The following is a 27032-nucleotide window of genomic DNA, read 5'->3' as shown; positions in this document are numbered from 1 at the left end:
CAAAGAGTTCAGGGTACTTGGCTCTCAGATCATCTTCACTTTCCCAGGTTGCTTCTTCTTCCGAATGATGGCCCCATTTGACTTTGCACATCTGGATAGCGCTTCTTCGAGTTACCCGATCTGTCGTCTCCAGAATCTGAGTTGGCTTCTCAATGTAGGTCAGATCTTCTTGAACTTCAAGATCCTCTATTGGCAACTGCTCTTCTGGTACTCGCAAGCATTCTTTCAATAGAGACACGTGAAACACATCGTGCATGATAGACATATTTTCTCGTAAGCTGAGTTGATATGCCACTTCTCCATGTCTTGCTTGAATATGGTACGGTTCGATATATCGAGGTGCTAGCTTGCCTTTGACTGCAAACCTTTTGGTTCCTCTGATGGGTGACACTTTCAAGTAGACATAATCTCCCACTTCAAAACTCAGTTCTCTTCTTCGGGTGTCATCATAGCTTCACTGTCTGGACTGCGATGTCTTCAGATTCTCTCGAACCATTTTGATATTCTCTTCAGCTTCAAGCAGAATATCTGGACCAAACACCTGCCTTTCGCCGGGTTGGTCCCAATGCAAAGGAGTTCTATAATTCCTCCCATAAAGTGCTTGGAATGGTGACATCTTCTGAATGGCCTGATAGCTGTTGTTGTAGGAGAATTCTACATATGGTAGCCTCTTGTCCCAACCTAACTTGTCTTGCAAAGCACAATCTCTCAACATGCCTTCAAGAATCTGGTTGGTTCTCTCAGTCTGACCATCTGTCTACGGGTGATAAGCTGAACTGAACTTCAAGTGTGTGCCCATAGCTTCATGTATCTGCTGCCAAAAATGAGAAGTGAATTGGGTGCCTCTATCTGATACTATCTTCTTTGGAACGCCATGCAAGCACACAATCCGAGACATGTATAATTCTTCCAACACTACAATGTTATAGGTGGTCTTGACTGGTATGAAATGGGTCGCCTTTGTTAAACGGTCCACTACTACCCAGATGGAGTCATAACCAACATGAGTGCGGGGCAGACCAACTATAAAGTCCATCCCAATCTCATCCCATTTCCACTGAGGAATCTGCAACGGCTGCAACAGACCTGCAGGCCTCTGATGTTCTGCCTTGATCCTCTAACAACTATCACATCTGGCAACATACTCTAATATATCTCTTTTCATACCGTACCACCAGAATCTTTTCTTCAGGTCTTGGTACATTTTCTAGCTAGCAGGGTGTATAGAATATGTTGTCTCATGAGTTTCCTTGAGAATCAGTTCCTGGATCGATTTGATGTCTGGAACGCACAGCCTATCCTTGAACCATACCACTCCTTCCGCATCTTCACGGAAATCTGGACCTTTCCCATTGATGATCGGCTGTCGGATCTCGTTGATCTTCTCATTGTCTTTCTAACCTTTCCTGATGTCTTGTTCCAGAGTGGTTTCCAGCTCGACTGTCACTCCATGAGTGTTGTTCAGAAATCTGAGACTCAGCCTTTCGAATTCCTTTGCTAGCTCGAACGGCATCGGGTGAGCGGCTAACATATTAACTTGACTCTTTCTGCTCAGAGCATTCGCAACAACATTTGCTTTGCCTGGGTGATAATGTATTTCCAGCTCATAATCTTTGATCAACTCTAGCCATCTTCGTTGCCTCATGTTTAGCTCTAACTGAGTAAATATGTACTTGAGGCTCTTGTGGTCTGTGTAGATATCACACTTCTGCCCATATAAATATTGTCTCCAGGTCTTTAGTGCATGAACCACTGCTGCTAGGTCCAGATCATGAGTGGGGTAATTCTTCTCATGAACCTTCAGCTGGCGGGACGAGTATGCCACTACTTTCCCTACCTGCATTAACACACATCCCAGTCCGGTGTACGAAGCATCACAATATACTGAGAATGGCTTGTGAACATCTGGCAGAACCAATACCGGTGTTGTTGTCAACTTCTCCTTCAATGTCTCAAATGATTCTTGGCATGATGGGGTCCACTTGAACTGAACCTTCTTTGCCAGCAAGGCTGTCATTGGCCTGGCAATCCTGGAGAAACCCTCGATGAAACACCGATAGTAACTGGCCATTCCAATAAAACTCTTGATTCCTCGGACATCATTTGGTGCTTTCCAATCCAGAATCGCTGCTACCGTCTTTGGATCCACAACTAGTCCATCTCGGTTTATAATATGACCCAAGAACAGAACTTTGCTGATCCAGAACTCGCACTTGCTAAGCTTTGCATATAGCTAACAATCTCGTAGCCTCTGGAGTACTTTCCTCAAATGCTCCTCATGCTCTTGCTCATTCTGGGAATATACAAGAATATCATCAATGAACACCACTACGAACTGGTCGAGGTAGTCCACAAACACACTGTTCATCAAGTACATGAAGTAAGTTGGCACATTCGTCAAACCAAACGACATGACCATGAACTCATATAGTCCATACTTGGTGATGAATGTTGTCTTCGGTATATCTGAAGGTCAGATTCTGAGATGATGGTAACCTGATCTCAGATCTATCTTCGAAAACACGATGGCTCCTCTCAACTGATCGAATAGATCTTCAATTCAGGGCAGAGGGTACTTATTCTTGACAATGACTTCATTCAAAGCTCTATAATCAATGCACATCCTCTTCGTACCATCCTTCTTCTCCACAAATAGCACTAGGGCTGCCCAAGGTGAGGTACTTAGTCTAATGTAGCCTTTCTCCAACAACTCATCAATCTGCTTCGTGAGTTCCACCAATTCTGGTCCGAACACTCGATAAGCTCTCTTGGAAATTGGGCGGTACCTGGGATAAGCTCTATGGCAAATTCAACTTTCCTTTTAGGGATAAGCTCTATGGCAAATTCAACTTTCCTTTCAGGTGGCATGCCTGGTAACTCTTCAGGAAACACATCGGGGAATTCCGACACAATTCTAATTCCCTCAATCGGATTGGCCTCCTTGCCATCCACAAGGAGGCCAATCCGACACAATTCTAATTCCCTCAATTCTAATTCCCTCGATCTAACCCTTGAGTACCCATTACTACTAGGTTAGCGGGGAAGTCTATCCCCCTTATTTCAATCCTTAGATTCGGACAAATCCTATCGGACTGCACTTTTGCCCCAACTGAATTAACTCTTAATGGTGGAATCATTGGTTCTATGGGGATGTTATGTGCTTCTACCCAAGATGTAGAAACAAAAGAATGTGTGGCACCAGTGTCAAATAATACTTTTGCTAGATGGGATTCGACTGGAAACATACCTACTGCCACGTCCTGAGCATCCTAGATTGCTTCGACCTCCAGGTGGTTCACCTTTCCATAGTTGTAAGCCTGACCTCGGCCTCCTGGTGCTTGATGTGGTGCTCCTTGTCTTGCTGGGGTATTGACTACTGGTGGCTGCTGAGTTGCCTTCTTCGGACACAGCTTCGCCCAGTGGTTGTGTTCCCCACAATAGAAACATGCGCGGCCTCCTACTTGCGCTGGAGCTTCTTGGTTATTCTAGTTGGTTGCTAGGGCAGGAAGGCGAGCTGCCTGGCTGTTCTGATGCTGGTACTGATTTCCTCCCTGCTGGTTTCTTTGACGGTACTGTTGTTGCTGCTGCTGAGGAAATTGCCTCTGGTACTGGTGCTGGTGCTGACGCTGACGCTCATGCTAGTGACCTTGAGGGTGACCTTGCTTGAAGTGCTGGGGTGGGTTGCCTAAGTAGCGGGGACGGCTGCTACTCCCGACCTGAGATCCACCAATCTTGCGTTTTTTGTCCTCCATTTCCCGGCGCTTCCTATCAGTCATGATTGCTCTGTCGATCAAGTGCTAGAAGGTGGGGAAAGTGTGGTTCATCAACTAGTAGTGAAGGGGGTCAACCAATCCTCTTAGAAAGCGGTACTGCCTCTTAGCATCCGTGTTGACATCTTCTGGGGCGTAACATGACAGCTGCAGAAACTTGTCCCTGTAATCACTGACAGACAAGGGACCTTGTTTCAAAGCCAGAAACTCCTCCTTCTTTACTATCATCAGTCCTTTAGGCACATGGTAACGACGGAAGTTGTCCCTGAACTCCTCCCAGGTGATGGCTTCAGGATTGGCATGAGTGGCGAGATAAGACTCCCACCAGGACTATGTTGCTCGCCTTAGCAGACGGGGACCATACAGAACCTTTTCTCGGTCGTTGCACTGAGCAGTATGCAACTCGCGCTCCATAGTACGCAACCAATCTTCAGCATCCATGGGATCAACAGAATGGGAAAAGACAGGGAGATAGCCCCTCATGAATTCTGCCCGCTTGTCTCTGGGACCTGAGGCATCTGAACTTGCACTTGAGGCTGAGGTGGGGGTGGCTGCTGCTGCACCTACTGCATTGCTGCTAGGGTCTGACCAATTGCCTGGACTGCTTGGGTCTGCATCAAGAACATCTGCTCAACTGTCATCGGGGTGGTGGTGGCAACTGCTGCTGCTGAACTGCCTCCTCCTAGGGTGCTTGCTGTTCCGGCTGAGCACGCCTTGCACCTATGCGCCTATTCTCATACAACTGTAGAAAGCACACACGCATCAGATCTGACTCTGCAGTCTTTCAGCATAAGAAAAGATACATGGAAATCTTCTTAGCATTGAACAATTAATCATCTTCACTGACAGCTTCCTAGATAAAGAGGAAAGTGGAATTAAAGGGATTACCCAACTAAATAACTGACTTTATTAATAACTATACAAAGTTGCAGGGAATACCCACACTTTGGTGACGATCATTACAAAGATCCAACTTCATTACATGTTCATCACGACAAGCATCCCAACATATGATAATCAAACTAACTCTAACTAAGACTGACTAAGACTAAGATACTGAATTAAGCATTATTACAGACTCCGACTCCGTCGAACTATGGATCCAAATCTATCTGGGCCCTGCAGTCTAGGGTAGCATACTCAAACCGACCACGGGGTGGTGAATGGTAAGGGTGCTGAATCCCGACAGGGGCAGGAGAACCGCCATCCAGATAGTGGCATGTTGCGCACTCAGCATGCAATTCCGCAACCTCCGCCTGAACCTTGCCCAACTCGTCAAGGGCGTGGTCCAGCTCAGTGTTGAGCACGGCGACCAGGTTGACCATGCTGTTCAGCCTGGGATTGCCTTCACCAACTGGCGAGACAATCACACCTCCAGCACTATCGGTCGAACGACGAGGGTAGTACTTCAGGTCAAGGCCATCAGCTACCCCGCTGAACAACGAGCAAAACTGCAAAAGTGCATGTCGTGCTGCATCTTGCATAGCTGCCTCGGCAGTATCCCTCTCAGTGATAGAATAGTGCTTTGAGAAGGCCTCTGCACCTCAGAGATCATTGTCCGAATGGATCACCAAGCAAGTAGCCTCCCACTGATCCGGGTATAAACCGCGATGATGCTGGTAGACTACACAACGGTACTCGATGGACCAAGTGTATCGGTCGAAGGCCCAACGCAGCAAGGTGTCGAGAGTGTCGTGGAAGTGACACCCACGAGCGGCGTCACGAGTGATGGGTCTAGCGATCCATCCCTCCGGCTCCTGCTCCTCCAAGAGCTCCACGTTGTGGCTCAAACTGCCACCGGCATCGTCGTCATCTCTGTCTCTGTCAGGGTCTCCTCTAGTAGCCGGGACGCCCTTTGGTGGTGCAGGGGACATCTCTGGCTGAGGTGCAGGGGAAGGCTGCCTTTGAGACTCCACCTCCTGCTGAGGCGAGGGTGAAGAGTTCTGTTGCTCTTGCTCCTGGTCCTGCTCCTGCTCCTGCTCCTGCTCCTGGCATCGGCGCTCCTGCTCCTCGTGCAGGCGACGATGCAGTCTCTACAGGTGACCGGACTGACCTGGCACCATGCGACGCAGTGGACGCTCCGCCAGGCGAGAAGGCAAAAAGAGGATCACTGACTTACGTGCAGTGCATCTAATACGAGCCATCTACAAAAGACATCATAAGCACAAGAGTGGGAGTAGAACTATAAGACCAGTAAGTAAACAGAAAGAAAAGTGAGACAAATTTTGTGAGATAAGTAAATAACATAGAATTGGTCAAGACGACCAACTTTTGAAAGGACACTAAGGTCAAGATAAGAGTAGGGGTCTATAGTCCTTAGGGCGACCATTCTAGTCTAGGTTAGCGGTCCTACAGTCATCAAGGCTTTGATACTACTTATGTCATACCCGGTTTTGGAAGGTAAACTGAATGCGAACCATGTACGTGTCAGAATCAGAAACTCACGTACACAGCGATTACATAATTGGACATCATCACACAATGCTCAAAGTAAATAGTGGAAAAGTACTTTATTACAACAAGATGTCCAAAACATCCGCTGAGTCTATAGCATAGTCATTAACATCAAAGTGCGGAAATACAAAACGTAGAAGACAAGGCCTTCCAGGCAGACTGGGGGTTTGCCACTAAAATAAACTAGAACTCATCGTAGTCCTGAAACTCTTCAAAGTCCTCCATGTTGCCAGCATCTCCTCCTGAGCACTAAGTATAGTGGGGACAACCTGGGGTGGAGGTTTTGTAAAGCAAGGGTGAGTACACATCAACGTATTCAGCAAATGTCCTGTTTGGCTAAAGTGGACTAGCTGTATATGGAGTTAAGGTTAAGCAGTTGTTTTTAGTTGGTCAAGTATTTATTACTATAAGTGGAGCCAAGTTTTAGTATAAACCCAGTTATTACCCAAAAGCACCTCCTCCAAGAGGGAATACCAGAGATCATAATTATACCATCATCATTAATCATAATCATAAAAGTAACCAAAGTTCTAATCAAAGAGGATCCCAAGGCCACTCTTAACCGTGAGCTCGGCTGATATATTAGTTTCTAACACTCTGCAGAGGTCGCACACTTTACCCACAAGTCGTGATTCCTATTCTGCCCGGGGTTCTAGCCTCCCATTGATCACTACCAAGGTGACTTAGCAGGGTCTCACTACATAGCCTTTACAAAGATTCCCCAGAGGTCATAGCCGCCCGTTAGGTTTCTCTAGTTTGATAAACATAGTACATCTTCCCAAAGGAAGGGTGACTAACAAAATCAAATCGAGAACCTCTGCAACCAGCCTCAGCAGAGCAAGTACTGTGCCCGGACCCCATTGACCGTCCTACGGTGAAGCTAACTACTCCTCTGGTTCCTCTAATTAATCAACTACATGCGTCCCATTCCACCCTCGTGGTTGCACTGTTATCCCGGGTTGTCACTCCCCAAACAGGTCCCTTTGGAGAGGTACTCAGGAAACAGCCTGAGTCCCCTAAAGTATCACAATATCATCATCGGGATAACATCATCGTATCATAATATTCACATCATGTTCATTGATTAAAGTAAACAATAGCATAAAGCTAACCATGATAACCCAAAAAGTAAACAAGGATAAGGTAAATACAGACTAGTCAATCCTTAAGTTTCAATAATGTAATGCGGGACGGTGAATTATAAAATAGATAGGACATAATAGGTCAGAGGACACTTGCCTTCACTAGGTTGTTGCTCAAGGAGATCTTCGGCAACACACTCAGGAACCACGGGCTGCTCGATGTCTAAATAAAGCGATCATGCATTCAATACATTTGGAAAAGTACATATGAACAACACATCAATCATGTACAAACATTGGAACACATCTCAAAATGAAAAGTATAAACTCAAAACGGAGTTTAAATTATAGGATGAACTAATCTCATTTAGTAGTTGATTATTCTTTAAGTGTGGTCCATGATTACATAATCTAACTCGACTTATTTCAATGAGATATCAAATTTTAACCACAAATAAATTCATACATCACATATTATTATCTTCACAATATTAAACATCTATTTACCCCTAGGGGTTTCCTTTTTATTTATTTTATGAAGTGAATAAAACAACACATACACTAACCTATAGTCTAGGTATAAAATTAGAGTGTACAGACTGTGTATGGACATAATTTATTTGAACAAAGAATATTCCTATGAACATTTTGCAATTTGAATCACTAAATTTGGAGTTCATATGAAAACGATATGGAATAAGCAAGTTTTGAAGCTTGAAATATGAAAATAGGTCTAATTTTATAATTATTTAAAAGTACACAAGTTTGTTTATAAGAGTTCAGGGGCCTGCGTGTAAAGTCTAAGGATGGCGGGTTCTATTACCTGAAAACTCAGGGTCTCTTTAGCTAAAATCACACGCGAAGGGGTTTGGGGTGTTCTCGGCCATCAGATCAGGGAGCAACGACCAGGATTAGATCTGGCCGAGCGAACGCGGGCGCGACTAACCAGCTGGCTAGAGACGTCAGCGGCCTGGGCAAGACGGCCTGACCGGCCGGCCCTAGCTACAGGACGCGGGTGAGAGAGAGAGAGAGAGTGGAGAGCAGTCAGATCTGAATCAGGCGATCGGGATTAGACCTGGCCTAATTGAAATCGGGTCGTTCGATTAGGGTTGGGCGGAAAGGATGCACGACAGGGGGCTTTGTCTTCGCCGGGAAGCCAGGGGCGGCACTCCCCGCGGGCACGACGGTCCCGTCGCCGGAGGCGAGGCAGACTGGGTTTCCTAGGGCGCGAGGGGTCGGTCCGGGTAGCTGGAGAAGTTGGGGAGGGTCTGGCGAACAGTATGGCGGGGTCGGTTTTGTGTGAACGGGGCTGAGGCGACCAAACGGTGGAGGGGAGTCCTCGGCGGGCCGGGGGATACTCCGGCGAGCAATTGCGGACAGGTAAATGCGAGACAGGGGAAAATAAGGGCAGGCCTAGGACGGTTACCTTGAGGGAGTCCTAGGAATGCACGAACTGAGGCTAGGGCACGGCGAGGACGAGGGTCAACGGCGGCGACTCTTCGGCTGCGCAAGAAGTGCTCCGGTGAGCACGGACCGGACGAACCAGAGGGGGAAAGGACGAACCGAAGGGTGTCCCGAGCTGCGGGTGATGCGACAGAACTTACCGAGGGAACGGGCGCGACAAGGGCTCAACAACAATCGCGGAACGGGCGACGAACTTTGGTGAGCGGCGACGGAGTAGTCTGCTGCGCGTGCTGGGCGAGAGAGCTCGGCTGAGGGCGCAAGTGAGCAGGGGAAGTGGGCGAGCGGGGTGCAGGCTCTAAAGGGGCTAGGGCGTGAGGAGGTGGTAAAAGAACGCGCGGACGTGGGCACGTCCACGTCGGGGACGTGGGCGAGAGGTTAGAGACGACTGACGAGTGTTGGCCACGGGACAGAGAGAGAGGGAGTGAGCGCGTGCGAAAAGAAACAACGCCGACAGGTCGGCCCCATAGAGCAGTGAGAGGGAGAGAAAGGGCGTGCGGGTTGGCACTTATAGGCGGGGTCCGCCTGTCAGGGACCGAGGGCGCGCGGGCGCGGGGCTGGGCCTGTTGGGCCGACTTGGGCTTAATTGGCTTTTCCATTTTCTAGGGAATTTCTAATTGTTTTTCTATTTATTTTTTCTAGGGTTTTCAATTCAAATTCAAATCAAGTTTCAAATTCAAACCAAATCAAACATGTGCAATAATTCAAAGAATATTTGGAGCTCAGCATGATGCAACATTTCATGACTCATATTGTTTGGACAAAATAAAATAATTAATCCCTCACCAATTAAGCTAAATCTACCCAAAAGAAAAAGAGAGAGAGAAACTAGAGAGAGAGAAGAATAACACCTGAATTTGGTTGGTAATTAGAAAGAAATTTTATACCCCCAAAATTAGGGTGTTACAAACTGCCAATTCTAAGCCATGAGTGGGGTAGTTCAACACATGTTTCCTCAACTGGCGAGACGCGTAGGCGATGACATGTCCCTCTTGCATAAGAACACATCCCAAGCCCTGGCGGCACACATCACAATATATATCAAATCCCTTCTGCAGATCTGGCATAATCAACATTGGGGGTGACATCAATCTTAACTTCAGTTGATTGAAACTATCTTGACATTTAAGAGACATATTAAACTCCTTTCCCTTCTCTAATAGTGAGGTCATAGGCTTAGCAATCTTGGAGAATCCTTCAATAAATCGCTAGTAGTAGCTTGCGAGTCCCATGAAACTTCGGATTTCAGTAACTGAACTCGGTAACTTCCATCCTACTATCTCTCTCACTTTAGCAGGGTCCACTGATATTCCTCCATTAGAGATGATGTGTCCAAGGAATGGCACTTCGTCAATCCAGAACTCACACTTGCTATACTTGGCATAGAGTTGATTATCCCATAACTTCTGTTGCACCAATCGCAGATGTTCCTCATGATCACTATCATTCTTGGAATAAATGAGAATGTCGTCGATGAATACCACGATGAATCTATCAAGATACTCCATGAACACCTTGTTCATTAGATTCATGAAGTGGGCTGGTGCATTAGTTAAGCCAAACATCATAACTGTGAACTCATATAGACCATATCGGGTAGAGAAAGTCGTCTTGGGAATATCAGAAGGCCTAATCTTCATTCGATGGTATCCCGATTTGAGATCAATTTTAGAGAATACCCTAGCACCTCTCATCTGATCAAATAAATCTTCAATACGAGGTAGAGGATACTTGTTCTTAATTGTGACATCATTAAGTGATCTATAATCCACACACATCCTTTGTGATCCATCCTTCTTCTGTACAAAAAGAACAGGTGCTCCCCAACGTAAGGAACTCGGACGAATGTACCCCGCGTCCTGTAACTCCATTAATTGTTTCTTAAGTTCTTTTAGTTCTTCTACTGACATCATGTATGGCCTTTTGGAAATAGGAGCGGTTCCAGGTAGGAGATCAATAACAAACTCAACTTCCCTATCTGGTGGCATCCCAGGTAACTCCTCTAGAAAGACATCGGAGAAATCTATAACCATACGAATGTTTCTGTCCACAAATTTCCCATCTACTAGGTATACGGTGGGTCTGGTAGAGACGGTTATGGTAATCATTACTTCGAATCTTTCTCCTTTTGGACTAGTGAGTTCTACGGTTCCCCTAGCATAATGTATAACTGCCTTTGCCTTTCTTAACCATGACATACCAAGTATCAAATCTATACTACTTTCCTCTAATACTATAGGCGTAGACCAGAATTCCCTTCCCATAATTATCAGTGTTAATCTGTTAGTCATATAATTTGCTTCAACATGCCCTTTAGGGGTAAATACTATCAGTGGCTTTTGCATAGTTTGAAGTGGTAAATCATTTGTGTTGGCATAGCGAGCAGAAATAAACGAATGTGTAGCGCCAAAATAAAATAATATGGCTGCAGGAACTGAATTAATGTAAAACATACCAATAGTGATATCAGCTCCATCAGTAGTAGCATTAGCACTGACTTGGTTGCCCTATGTGGCGGAACCACCCGAATTATTCTAGCTTAAGTGCCCAAGTCACGCCTTAGAGGCAGCAACACACTTAAATCGGAATAACCCGTCAGTCCCTCAGATCTAGTCTGATGAAGCCACTTCCCCGGGATCAAATACCACTAGCTCACTCGAAGGTGAGTCACAGAGAGAATACTATAAAGCATGAAACCACAAATTAAGTACTGGAGTTATTACATAGATCAGAGTTTCAAGTAAAAGGGGACAAGTTCATAAATAAATTGCAGCGGATAAATGATAACGTCGAGTGCTGAGGAATAGGGCAAGGTCTAGCCCACTACTCCTCCTGCTCCTCTCCTGTCGGAGCAGCATCCCACTCGACCGTCCAGCCCGGTGGCAGGGTGGAAGGCCAAGTCACACCATCAACCATGTCCTGTAGCGTACCTGCAAAAATTGTGCCACAAGCAAGGCTGAGTATACTAATACTCAGCTAGACTTACCCGGTGTGAGGAGTCTACTCCTCTACCTCTAGACCATGTAGTTGTTTGGCTGAGGGGTTTGGTTTGCCAAAAGCACTAGCTGAGTCTAAAATAAATTTTAGCCTTTCCAGTTCTAGCATAATTAATTTAGCTAGGTTTGCTCCTTTCTAAGCATACATGGTAACAATCATTTAGTACAATCAACATGTTATGTCAAATAAACCTCATTCCACTCTTTACTCAATGCAGTACAAGGGGTCAAGTAGTCTCATTAGCTGCAAGAAGCAGACGATTCGAATCGAGTTTTTAAACCTTGCAAGGTAAACCTAAACACACGACATGTAGGGGCACTCTGCCCCCACACATATCAATCGTCCCCATCGATTCCCCGTTCGCGGCTAGGGGTCACCGCCTTGGCATACAATGCTCTACTGACCCCGGCTGCCGCCGTGCAGTGACCGCACTTGTACCCACCATAGCTAGCATGGGAGACCCAGTCTCAGGACAAGTGTGGGGGAAAGTCCGCACCTGGCTTCACTGAGGAACTAGGTTTTCCGGTTACCATATTTCCCGACATGTGTTTAGTACTTTCAAACGCTTGACTCAGGTATCCACACATTAATCCTTAATTCCATTTTCCGTCTCATGGACAAGGCATCCACCCTGGAACCAAGTCCATAGACCATCATAGATCCCGTTATCAAGATGAATACAATCAATTCCTGACCTCACGCGAGTGCTAGAAAAATCACTCGACTTCTACCGAGATCCTAATTAGCAAAGCAGCTACTCGACCTAGCATGCTAGTATCCATCTCAAAAAGGAATCCTGAGTTCATGCAACTAAGGGTTTCAAGCAACTCCTACACTTAAGTGCACATTACAAGCCTACAAACATTAAGTTTAGTAATGTAGCATATATAAATTGGTTAGGCATAAAACCGGGGCTTTCCTTCAAATGCTGGGGCTCCGGGGAGATCCTCTGTGGCAGGCTCGGGAGCTGGCTCCTGGTCTTCCTCGTGGACAGCTCCTTGCTCAGGAATGAGCACGTACTCTCCGTCAGCGAGGTTGCAATCTAATGAATGCAATGAGTGAGATATATGTATGCCATGATATGCAATGTGGTAGTATTAGAAATGATTAAATTGATAAAGTAAAGTTAAATCTTACTACGGGAATTCTAGTGGTATACTTAGCCAATTTAGGGTCAAGTATGGTTAAGTTAAATGGTCAGATTATTTTAGTGCCCACTGATTTCCTTTTAGTGTCTTAGTGAAAGTTTATTATGATCCTTGCTGAATTCATTGGGGTGAGATTCATTATCCTTACTAATTCTCTCTTTTTTCCCTTTTTTCTATTATGCTCTTTAAAGTGGGTTTGAACTACAACCTAACTTTATAAATTTCCAAAACTTCTGTAAAAATTATAGTAGTTTCTCACTGGTGTATAACTCTAAGTCTCAAAAATTGAGGCTTAAAAAGTTAAGGGTTCACTCTGTACAAAATTATCAAGCTTTGAACTACAACTTTCTTCTAACAATGAATTATTCCCTAAGGCTTATTTTTGATGTCCTTTAGGTGCTATAATATGACTTTGTACCATGTTTTAGCCAGTGATATCTATTGGTCATTTTATTGTGAATTTCTAAATTTCTTGGCCATAGGGGTGCCTTCTACTACCACTATATCTGAAAAATGTCAAACAATGGTTTTCCAATTTTTCTTATATTCTTTTTTGTGCAAGTGTAATCATTCTAAAGTTTGGCAACTTTTTTGCTTAGGGGAAAGGGTGGTAGAAATTCTTGGAATATATGGCCTTTTTCATGGGGTAGGGGGTCATGTGTGTTACCTTGCGTTTTTAATTGGGTTTCATATTTTTCTCTGGTGGTTTACTTCATAAGTAGTTGGGTAAAAATTTGTTTGCCAACTGTTGCACAATTTTAGGCTTTCTCATGATTTATTTAAAACATAGGTCAAATCCATGTTTTAATTATTCAACTCACTCATTCTGATGGGTTGGGGTGTTTATTATTTTTGGATAGGTGTTCTAGAGGTAGGAGTCTACTAAATTTTTCTTTCCATTTTTGCAATGGTCCTTATATTTTTAATTATGGATTTTCATGATTTCTTAGTGCCTAATAAAATATTTAACCATGGATTGGCTCTGTACAAGGGTTCTCTGCATTTTTTCTATGTTCTTCATCACTTAGGTATTCTAGAAAAAAATATGTTCATCCTCTATTTATTATTTTCAATTGCCTTTCTTAATTTTCTATGTTTTGGGAAGAAATAGTTTTCAATGGACATTCTTGAGGTATTCTTGTATACTGGGGTGCTTAGTATTTTTAAATAGTGTGTATGTTGGGTATGTACCTCTACAATTTTTCTTCAGCCTAGTAGAGAAGTATTTCTATTTTTCTCTGGTTTAATAGGTTTTGGGTATTTTCCTAATTTAAATCAAAACTCTAAAAGTACTGCAGAAACCATGGGGTTTACTATTTTTGTGTGATAGTTTATAATATGTAGGTACTAGCAAAATTGGTTTGACCAAATTTGGTTGAATAATACTCAAGTTATGAATTTTCTAGGTTCTCTGCTTATTTGAAAAGAATAAATACAAAAGTTTAAATAAAAATGACTTTGCATCGAGGTCCTTGGGCTTATTTCTATCTCAGTCGTTTAATCCGTGCCCTTGACGAACTATTCACCTTGAAGAATTCCGTGTGGTTGTTTGACTTCTGCGGAGCCTTTAGTATTTTGATAATAACTTCTCCTAGGAATCTCCAAATGACGTGGGGTTGGATGCGTTGGAAAGGTAACTTGATAAGATTTCTCACCATGTATAGCATGGTTAATGAAACTTCGTAGAATGATACAGTTTAATACATAAACTTGGTCATCAAACAAACTGTTGACCTTCTGACCAGTCAGCACTAAAGTAGGTCGGCCGCTTTTCTGGTAGATTTGATTAAGTCGGCCTTAGAAGCATTGGAAACTAGACTTCAAGAGCTTTCCAAAAAGTACTTATGGGCCTTCATTGCTGTGGAAGAACCTCCCAAGTTACTAGGCCCACCTACAGTTGTCCTTGTCCAACGGACCTCGGACAACCCCATAGATGCACCTGATCACTTGACAAGTTCGGTATCTGTATTCTGTACCTTTTCCAATAGTGTTTCACCCATCATGCAAATATTACAACACATCGGAGGAACGAATCAGCGGAAGCAATTACAGTAATTTAATTTAGATTAAAATATAGGAAGAGTGTTGTTATTATAGACCAGTACTATATATGAGTGCGGAAGTAATTTTATTACAAACCCGAGAGGCAAAAACCCCTCCCGTTTAACAGTAAAGTGTTTTTAAAAGGAGGACAACATCCTCCCGAGGCTTCAGTCTTGAGATTCTTCCTTTGCCACCACCTTAGAACAAAAGCAACAAAAGTTTGCTGCTTCCTCAACTACAACAACATGGGTTCGAAAACCTTGAGTATGAAGTGTACTTTCGCAAGTCTTACCCATCAAAATAAAAGACTCTCAAGGATATGCTGGCTTGAGGGAGTCAAGGTAAGGCTGAATCAAGAATCAAGACTCTGTTTGCAAAAATGCTTACTAATAGTGGATCCTTAAAAATCCAGTTTTATTAACAAGTTAAGTTATTACCTGATTCTAGAGTTCTTTCTACCCTATTTCAAGCATTTGGCCTATACTAGCCATCTTTTACCATTCCTTTAAGTTCACTGGAGTGCTACGTGTAGGGCAGTGACCAAGTCTTCATGTCCAAGAAGTAACGGCGATCCGAATCGATTAATACCCAGCTAGGGATCTCTAATCACACAACATATGTAGCACTTAACCCTTGCATATGTCAACTCGCCACCGGGGTTCTTAAGACCAGATTAGGTTCACGCCAACCGAGAGCACATATACTCCACCGTCCAGCCTCTTGTCATGGAGGGTACACACTACTCTCGCCATCTCTCCACTCCCATTGTGTGTTATCTTATTCTGGTATTAGTCTGCCCGAGGCAAAGCTTACCCATGATGAGGCATGTGACCAGTTAAAAGGTCCTCGATCAGCAAGCCTACATCGAGACGGTCCTTAATCGACTCAGACGGAGACACTACACCGAGACTCTCTTCTCGTGCAAGTCACCTGCCTGGTCTCAGCTTTATCATTTCAACCCAAAGTTTGGTGCCTGTCAGAGGTACATCTTTTCCGATGTTGAATCCATCACGACCATCACACAACTCCTATCACCGAATGCATCAAGCAAGTGAAAAAGATTTTAAAATAGCAAGGAGGTGGCAAATGCACCGGGGCTTGCCTTGTGTTATAGGAGATTCGGGCTCTCCTCCACAAATATCGAAATAAAAGCAGTTCCTGGCAGGTGGGTCTTTAGGTGGTGGTGTAGCTCTTCCTTCCTCAACTTCTACGTCTTCTTCGTTTTCTATATATATGATATATAACCATGAATGCTCATGTAATGCTTATGAAAATGCAATAACAGAAAAGGTTTATCAAATTGTATCTTGAATACAATTTTCCTTCACGGTCCTTCCGGAAACTAGGGTTTCTGGGGTCAATATTTTATTTCATAGGGCAGGCACCACTAGAAGATTAGGGTTTTGGGGTTTAGGTATCAAACATTGTCCAAATGAAGTCAAATTTTATACATGGGTTCTAAATACCATACTAGGCTTAACCAAAACGTTTGGTGATTTTTGGAGTTACTAAGTAATTTGTAAAATTCTAGGAGTATAGGTTTTAGCTATTTTAATTACTTTATAATTCCTGGTTTGAACTAAAAATCCTAAAATTATTTTTATTAAATACTATGAAAATTTAGAAGTCCAACAAAATTGGTCTCATATTTTTAGCATTTTTCCTATATTTTTTATGGATTTCCTAAGCCTAGTAGAAAAAGATAAAGGAAAAAGACCAACAGTACTAGGCTGAATTTAGTCCGAGACGACCCACGATAGGCAAAATGCCCCTGCTCGCGCGCGCCCGCGCTGTTGGTTTTACAGAAATGTCCCTACCAGTTCAAAAATCAGAACAACAGTCCTCGACACTATTCACGTGTCTCACTGACACTTTACATTAAGGTCCTTAATTTTCTATTTCTTCTCTAGAACAGACCCTGGCCACGATGTGCACGCCGTCGACCACCTCGTTGCTCGGACAGGCCATGACTGGTAGTGGCTGCCCAAATTAACTAATGGGCAAGCATCACTGACCTGAGACGAACCTAGAACAAGCTTTAATTGGTTTATTATGGCCCTGGCTTAGCCCGACCACGGCGACGGTGAATACCGGATACAAATTCAAGTGTTCCGGTTGATTGAGTGTGGTCAAGCATAAAGGGTTGAGCCGATGAGTATCACGAGTATGCATGGGTGCTAAAACATGATCAAGGAGAGCAGGAGCAGACCTGGGAACGACTGGCCACGGGGCGCGGAGAATTCTCGCTCGTCGGTGATTGAGAAGGGGGAAAACGGTGCCGCGACGGGCTCTGGTGGAATTAGGAGGTCATGTTGGGGCTATCCGATCGCAAAAGGCTACTGATTCACCATGCACCAATAATTTGGGGAGAGGTGGAGAGGATTCCGTGAATTTGTGCTTCAATCGAGCTCACTGGTGAAGTGGTGAGTACCTCGTCGTGGGTGGTGGGGCTATTTATAGGCACGACGGTCCGGCTAGCGATCCGCGGCCATGAATTGCATTGTCAGTGCATGGTTACCACATAAGGAAGAGACACAGTGAGGGAGGAGCAAGGCACGAGTGACGCGGCAGCGGAATGACCAAGCCAAGGTGAACGTCGGTGAAATATCCCGGGCAGGCTCTAGATAGGTTCGCGGAATCATGACACGACCCAAAGTTATCTCCCCACGGTCGATCCCTTCCCCAAATCACTCAAACACATCCAATTCTATAGTGCCATGGATCTTTGCCATCGTTCTTCAGATATTTTCAATGCTCTGATCTTCAGTGTTCTTCTGAACTGACGCCCTTACACCCTCTCTTTCTCTTGATTCTTGTTAAGAACAGGGTAATCTCCATTAATAAAGATTGTTCACTAATCAACAGTCTTCAAACTTACTATAGGATCCTTGGACCAAAACTGAATGGAATCAAAGATATGGTGCTTCCAATTCGGCCCCATTCCACTGTGACCATTCCTTTTCTTGAATTTAGTTTTCAGTAACACTTCAACAGCTCGACATAGTTCTGACAGAGCAAATTTGGGCTGTTGTTTCTTTAATTTTTGTACAACGACCAGGGAAGATGACTGTACCAAAGTTACTCCCCTATAAACCAACTTTAATCTTGTTACAAAGGTCTTAGTCAATTACCCATTAAATCAAGCTCCACCTGTTCCTAAAGTTGGTCCTATACAATTGGTTTTTCTGAACATCACAGATTCTGAGCCTGACAGCCGAACTTCAAAACAATTTAACTCCTAATTTTGTACAATACCAAGGCTTAAGTGCTTAAGAAAAGTTGTTCTCCTTTCCTAGCTCTACCAGTTTGATGTGTTGACCCTAGGAAAATTCCCTGTATTTTTAGAAATACAGAGCTCCAAAGTCAGCCTTGTTCAACTGTTTTTGGACTTAGATACATGAGATGTATAGAGTGGCTTTTTGCAAATAAGCCCAAATCTCATGGTTTGAATTGCAAATCCTCAAATGTGTGAAACATATGATTTGAGGTGCCCTAATACCTTGGTTTTTGCATTTTGGTCCAAAAGTGTACAAAATTTACACTTAGCCCCCCTAGGGTTCTAATCTAGGGTTTTCCAGGGGTCTTTTCAGAGTTTTTAACACTTTAGGGTTTTGGTGCTACCCAAGTCCATTAAAGATGATATCTTATGATCATTTCTAATAAATTTTAAGATTTTAACTAGTTTGGGCTTCCTTGTCACTCATAAGCCTAGTTTAAGGTTAAGTACCATACCCTAGGGTTTCACCACACATCAAGTCAAATCAGTCCAACATTTTTGAACTTTTTACCTAGTGAACGCACTCTAGGTGTGACAAACACATGATGTGCTAATGCTCATGACGTTATGCTCAAGTTTTAGTGACAGTAACACCAGGGGTGTTACATCCTTCCCCCCATAAAAGAATCTCGTCCCGAGATTTAAAGTCCCCGGGTAAGTAGTGGAAAAGGAAACGCGTCATATTTTTATTTCCTTATTTCTTGTACAAGGCAGGGGTAGTATGGGGGTCTATTCCTCTATTACAATAATCGTACACATGTCACAAATTACATGAAGCTAAAAAGCCTGGGAAATTCCTTTTTAAAAAGTCTTGAGTTTCCCATGTAGCTTCATCTTCAGTGTGTTGGTTCCATTGTATCTTATAAAATTTGAGAGTTCTTCTTCGGGTAACCCTATCCTTTTGATCCAGGACTCGAATAGGATGTTCTGAGTATGTTAAGTCTGGTTCCAAGGTAACATCCATCACTTCAATGGTTTGATCTGGAACCCGAAGACACTTCTTCAATTGAAACACATGGAACACATTGTGCACTACAGACAATGTTTCGGGTAGTTGGAGTCGGTACGCCACGGGTCCGCATCTTTCAAGGATAGGAAATGGACCAATGTATCTAGTGCAAGTTTTCCTTTTACCCCGAAACGAGATACACCCTTCATTGGTGATACTTTCAAATACACATAATCTTCAACTTGAAAGTACAAGGGTTGGCGTCGTTTGTCTGCATAACACTTTTGGCGAGCTTGGGCTTCTTTCAAATTATGTATAATTCGTTGAACTTTTTCTTCCATTTCTTTAACCATATCAGGCCTGAAGAACCATCTTTCCCCTGGTTCAGACCAATTTAATTGAGTACAACACCGTCGTTCATATAAAGCTTCAAAGGGTGCTATCTTGATACTTTCTTGATAACTATTGTTATATGAAAACTCTGCCAACGGTAAACAGTCATCCCATTTCTATGGAAATTCTAGAACACATGCCCGTAACATGTCTTCAAGTATTTGGTTCACTCTCTCAGTCTGCCCACTGGTTTGAGGATGATAGGCCGAACTGTGGATCAACTTAGTACCCAAAGCTTTGTGGAGTACCTCACAGAATTTGGATACGAATTGCGGTCCGCGATCCGACACTATTGTCTTCGGAACACCGTATAAACTAAGAATATAGGCAATATATAGTTCGACATATGTGGCCACTGTATACTTTACCTTGACTGGAAGAAAGTGGGCGATCTTGGTAAGTCGATCAATGATAAGCCAGATGGAATCAAATCCTTTTGTTGTCCGGGGTAATCCCACAATGAAGTCCATGCTAATGTCCTCCCATTTCTAAGTCAGGATAGGCAAGGATTGCAGTGGACCAGCAGTCTTCATGTGTATGGCCTTGACACGTCTACAGGTGTCGCATTCCGCCACATAGCGTGCAATTTCAATCTTCATCTTTGTCCACCAATAATGTTGCTTTAAATCATGATACATCTTAGTGCTTCCAGGATGAATGGAATAGCGACTAAGATGAGCTTCATCCAAAATTTGCTGGTGGACCTCATCATTCTTGGGCACAACTATGCGGTTATTAAACCATACTATACCTTGATCATCTTTTCTGAAACAGTTTGCGTTACCAGCTTTTATTTTCTCGTGAATATGTCTCATACCCTTATCACTTCTTTGGGCATCAATAATCCTTTGCAGAAGAATTGACTGAAGCTTCAATTGGCTCAAGGTTCCATGCAGAATTATTCCCAGGTTTAATTTCTCCATTTCTTGGCATAATGTGATGTCAGAATCTTTACTATAAGACAATGGCAGGAAGCTTTACGACTTAGTGCATCTGCCACCACGTTGGTCTTGCCTCGGTGATAGTGAATTTCTAATTCATAATCCTTAATTAGCTCAAGCCATCTCCTCTGCCTCATATTTAGTTCTGACTGGGTAAAAATGTACTTCAAGCTTTTATGATCTGTATATATATGACAGATATTTCCCAGCAGATAATGATGCCATATCTTAAGGGCATGAACCACAACAGCTAATTCTAAGTCATGAGTTGGATAATGTTCCTCATGCCGGCGCAACTGTCTTGAAGCATATGCTATAACTCAGCCCTCTTGCATTAAGACACATCCTAAACCACTGCCTGATGCGTCACAATACACATCAAAAAGGCTTTTCAATGTCCGGTTGAGCCAATACCGGAGCAGTGGTCAATAATACCTTCAGCTGCTTGAAGGCTTTGTTGCATCTTGAGGACCAGTTAAATTTTGTATCATTCTTTAATAAACTTGTGATTGGCTTCACAAGCTTGGAGAAATCCGGGTTAAATCTGCGGTAATAGCCAGCCAGTCTAAGAAAACTTCAAACTTGATGTATAGTGGTTGGCGGTTTCCACTCTAGAATATCCTTGACCTTGCTAGGATCAACAACAATCCCCCTTGTAGACAATACGTGTCCCAGAAATTGGATTTCCTCCAGCCAAAACGCACATTTGCTGAATTTAGCATATAACTGATGTTCCCTTAAGCGCATTAATATGATCCATAGATGCTAAGCATGCTCCTCTTCATTCTTGGAGTAAATCAAGATATCATCAATGAAGACCACCACAAATTTGTCCAACTCAGGCATAAATACCGAGTTCATTAGATATGTGAAGTGAGAAGGAGCATTCGTTAATCCGAAAGACATAACCAAATATTAGAATAATCTGTACCGCGTGGTAAATGCGGTCTTGGGTATATCTTCGGGTCGGATACGGATCTGATGATAGCCCGACCTGAGGTCAATTTTGGAAAATACCCGAGCTCCGGTAAGCTAATCGAATAAGATCTCAATCCGGGGAAGAGGGTACTTATTCTTGATTGTGACCTCATTAAGGGGTCTGTAGTCCATGCACATTCGAAGCGTTTGATCCTTCTTCTTGACAAATATTGCTACACATCCCCAAGGTGACGAACTAGGCTGGATGAATCCCTTCTCCAATAGATCTTGTAATTGAGTCTTGAGCTCTACCAACTCATTTGGAGGCATTCGGTACGACCTTCTAGAAATAGGAGCCGTACCGGGTTTTAGTTCAATCACAAACTCTACATCTCTTTCGGGAGGTAATCCAGGCAGATCTTCAGGAAAGACGTCGAGAAACTCACATACTACCGGAATATCTTGGATTTCGGGTATGATAGCTTCATAAACTCTACCAAATGGTTTAGCTGGAATAGCTACAGGGATGGACAAGAGAACCTCTTCATGGCCATAGCTCAACCTGATGGTCCGCAGATCAGTGTTGAGGATAGCTTTGTGCTGGGCTAACCAATTCATGCCCAGAATTACATCTATATCTTGGCCTTTCAGAACAATCATACTGGTGGGAAAGTCCCATTCAGCCAATGTTACAGGCAAATGGAAAGCCACTTCTTTAGTAAATATTTGTCCCCCAAGCGAATGAATAATAAACCCTTCCATTGATTCAGTGCAAGGAATGCAATATTTCTCCACAAATTTCTTGCTTATGAATGTATGCGAAGCACCGGAATCAAAGAAAATGACTGTTGGGTGATTGGCCACAAGAAACGTACCCATCATAACCAGCTCTCCCTCCGGTGTAGTGGCCACTTGTGTGTAGTATATTCGCCCAGTCTTCTTAATATTCTTGGTCGCTGCATTATTTGTCGTGTTTCCCTTGCCTTGATTTGAGCTCCCTGAGTTCTGCTAATTGTTGGATTTGTTCTGCCTCAGATATGGGCAGTCTTTGATAAAATGTCCAGACTTCCCACAATTGAAGCAGCCAGTTGAAGAACTAGGGAGGGCGGGGAAACGAGCACCAGGGCACTCGGCTGACTTGTTGAAGTGGGGGCAGTGGCAGGGCAGATGAAGACATGTTGTTTAAATGGGTAGGAGGATGGACGAGATGAAGAACGATTTTGATTGAAAGGTCGGATTACCAACCTTGGTTGCTTTTAAGGCCCCTGACTGGACCTGTCACCACCGAATCCCTTCGACTTCCCAGGGCCTGTGTTCTTAGCTTCAACTGCCACCGCTGTGCTGACAGCCCTCCTGTAGGAGAGATCTAGGCAGGTGGCCATTTTTCTTTGAAGCCGGTCGTTGAGGCCTCTCATGAAGCAATTCTTCTTTTTCAGGTTAGTATTTACCTGATCAATTGCATACTGGGACAAATAATTGAATTTGTTGAGATACTCATGACAGTATCTCCTCCTTGCTTGAGTCGCATAAATTCTTCCTGTTTCATGTGTAGCACTCCTTCTGGAATATAGTGCTCATCAAATGCTAATTTAAATTCATCCCACGTGACCTGATGTCCGGCAGGCTGAATGGCCACATAATTTCCCCACCACGCACTGGTAGGGCCTCTTTGTTGTTGAGTCGCGAACAACGGCTTCTGGGTTTCAGTGCAGCGGATGAGTCCAAATTTCTGCTCAATAACCCGTACCCATTCGTCGCCTTCCAGAGGGTCTTCGGCTTTAACGAAAAGTGGGGGACGAGTTTCTGAGAAATACAAGTATGAAGTTTCACGGGGTCCCTGCGGATAAGCTCTTCCACCTTGTTGCTGAAATTGATTTCTCGTCATTTCACGTAAAAAGCGGGTGTTGTCGGCGGTCGCATTGCCTGAGGTAGCGATAGCCTCGGCCAACGTTGGCGGTACAGACGGTGGATTGGTTGTGTCTTCCCGACCACGTTAAGTACCAGCACTGTCATGTGCATGAGTCCTCGATGGCATCTGAAGCAAAGAAATATTTGGAAAAAAGTATAACATGCTGATATATACCATCATTTTACATTATCAAGATGTAATGATACAGACTCAAATGTACAACATGACTCCATTACCTATTTTACATTAATATTATATCTAAGCTGCACTACTCTAGTATTTATCGTCTTTAGTTGCTTCACTGTCTGTTGTAGGGACCGTTCGTCAGACAGGTTCATTGAAGGAGGGGGCTTGAAAAGGTCCAATTCCCCACCAAGTGCTTCACCTGCTGTTCCTGAGGGTCCGGCTCCCATTCCAACAGGGTCGATAGGTACGTCTGGGTGTAGTTGTGAATACAGTTCATGAACTTCCTTATGTAATGAATTGGAATACACCTGCAAGTTGTCAACTACCGTGCTAAGCTCCGCCACACGAGCACGAGCTTTGGCTTCCCGGTCCCAAGCAATTGAACGTGAGTTGATAGCCCAGTTGATTGTCAAATCCCGTTCAGCAAGATTGTCTTGCAGATGTCGGACGTCAGCTCTTAACTCATTTATACGCTGACCATCTTCTACCCACACCCGGTTTCGGTGACGTAGCTCCGTCCAAAGCTGCTCCACTTGGGCTTCTAGGTCTTCGATGGGGTCGTTACTACCGTTGCTGCTCTCTTTATGTCTTGGAGCCAGCTGATGCCGAGGTACGCCAATAGGTCCAGTGGACTTACGCACGGTTTTCCTCGTGCGCGGCGGCATATATCCATAAGGGGGAAAATTTTATTAGTATAGTTTTTAAATATGATGCATGCATAATTAATGAATCAAACTTTGTTGATTCACAACCTTCTATACATTGCACTCTATTACCTGGTCTTATAAGATGAGTACTTCAGGAAGTAGTAAGATAAGAATGAATGAAGTTTTCTTAGATAAGCCTTTGAAAATTCTTTTTGAAATGTCTCATAATATCTAAAGGGATGGGCTTCGCTCCGATACCAGTTGTGGTAGAACCTCCCAAGTTATTAGGCACACCTACAGTTGTTCTTGTCCAACGGACATCGGACAACCCCGTAGATGCACCTGATCACTTGACAAGTTCGGTATCTGTATTCTGTACCTTTTCCAAGAGCGTTTCACCCATCACACAGATATAACAACACATTGGAGGAACGAATCAGTGGAAGCAATTACAGTAATTTAATTTACATTAAAATATAGGAAGAGTGTTGTTATTACAGACCAGTACTATATATGAGTGCGTAAGTAATATTATTACAAACCCGGGAGGCAAAAACACCTCTCGTTTAACAGTAAAGTGTTTTTAAAAGGAGGACAACATACTCTCGAGGCTTCAGTCTTGAGATTCTTCCGTTGGCACCACCTTAGAACAAAAGCAACAAAAGTTTGCTGCTTCCTCACCTACAACAACATGGGTTCGAAAACCTTGAGTACGAAGTGAACTTTCGCAAGTATTACCCTTCAAAATAAAAGACTCTCAAGGATATGTTGGCTTGAGGGAGTCAAGGTAAGGCTGAATCAAGAATCAAGACTCTGTTTGCAAAAATGCTTACTAATAGTGGATCCTTAAAAATCCAGTTTTATTAGCAAGTTAAGTTATTACCTGATTCTAGAGTTCTTTCTACCCTAGTTCAAGCACTTGGCCTATACTATCCATCTTTTATCATTCCTTTAAGTTCACTGGAGTGCTACGTGTAGGGCAATGACAAAGTTTTTATGTCCGAGAAGCAACGACGATCCAAATCGATTAATACCCAGCTGGGGATCTCCAATCACACGACATATGTAGCACTTAACCCTTGCATATGTGAACTCGCCACCGGTGTTCTTAAGACTAGATCAGGTTCACGCCAACTGAGAGCACGGATACACCACCGTCCAGCCTCTTGCCATGGAGGGTACACGCTACTCTCGCTATCTCTCCACTCCCATTGCGTGTTATCTTATTCTGGTATTAGTCTGCCCGAGGCAAAGCTTACCCATGATGAGGCATGTGACGAATTAAAATGTCCTCGATCAGCAAGCCTACATCGAGACGGTCCTTAATCGACTAAGACGGAGACACTACACCGAGACTCTTTTCTCGTGCAATTTACCCGCCCGGTCTTAGCTTTATCATTTCAACCCAAAGTTTGGTACCTGTTAAAGGTACATCTTTTCCGATATTGAATCCATCACGGCCATGATGGATCCACCATCTAGTTTTATTTTTGAAAACATCCCATCCCACTTGAAGCATTATCTTTTATCAAAACAAAATATTTTGTTTTTCTTGAGCAAGACTAAGCATAAGAAAAACCTTTTTTTATAAAACAGGTGTTCAAGGAAAGGTAAACAATCTTCCAAGGAAGGAAATGCAGCAAATGTTTAGGACACAACTCCTATCACCTAATGCATCAAGCAAGTGAAAAAGATTTTAAAATAGGAAAAAGGTGGCAAATGCACCGGGGCTTGCCTTGTGTTATATGAGAGTCGAGCTCTGCTCCACAAATATCGAAATAAAAGCAGTTCCCGGCAGGTGGGTCTTCAGGTGGTGGTGTAGCTCTTCCTTCTTCAACTTCTACTTCTTCTTCGTTTTCTATATATATGATATATAACCATGAATGCTCATGTAATTCTTATGAAAATGCAATAACAGAAAAGGTTTATAAAATTGTATCTTGAATACAATTTTCCTTCACGGTCCTTCCGGAAACTAGAGTTTTTGGAGTCAATATTTTATTTCATAGGGTAGGCACCACTAGAAGATTAGGGTTTTGGGGTTTAGGTACCAAACATTGTCCAAATCAAGTCAAATTTAACACATGGGTTCTAAATACCATACTAGGCTTAACCAAAAAGTTTGGTGATTTTTGGAGTTACTAAGTAATTTCTAAAATTCTAGGAGTATAGGTTTTAGTTATTGTTGGGACCATGCTTCGTCGCCGAAGGTCCTGCAGAAAGAGACAGCTTCGGCTGAAGTTGCTCGTACGTGACATCGAAGGTACCATTCATGAAGCTTCGGCATTACAACATATCCGAAGATGAAGGGTCGAACCGACTTAAAGATAGAATGACCTTTTAGTCCATAAAGGTCTGAGTCAATGTTGTAAACTTTTATGAGGGGCATGATTGTAATTCCTCACAGGCTGTGTCCTGTGCCTATAAATAGTGAACAGTATTCCTTTACTGTTCACGCATTCCTGTAATTGCAATCGCATCACTCGGAAATTATTCCTTGCCAAGGCAGAGGTATAAATGTATCTAATATTTGAATACATCAAGTTTATTTCATATATTAAAATGATGTTGTTTACTTATAATTTACTTGTCTTTAATGCTTTATATCTCGCATTATTTTTGAGAGTTTAATTACGAAGATTTAACCTTCGTAATTGTCCCGTTGTAACCTTGGTCCGAAGTTCATTAAATCCTCAAGGAAATAATGCTTCAGCGGACGAAGGACATTAACATTTAACATTTTATGTTGCCTTGTTCTTAATTCATAGCACTTGAGAACAAGTCCCCAACATTGGCGCCCACCTCCGGTTAACTCACTTCCACTTTTCTGAGCTGATGGCTTCGTTCAACATTCAAG

Source organism: Zea mays, chromosome 1 (genome assembly GCF_902167145.1).
Source record: "Zea mays cultivar B73 chromosome 1, Zm-B73-REFERENCE-NAM-5.0, whole genome shotgun sequence".
NCBI classification, from domain to species: Eukaryota; Viridiplantae; Streptophyta; class Magnoliopsida; order Poales; family Poaceae; genus Zea; species Zea mays.
Note: the sequence above shows the minus strand (reverse complement) of the source record.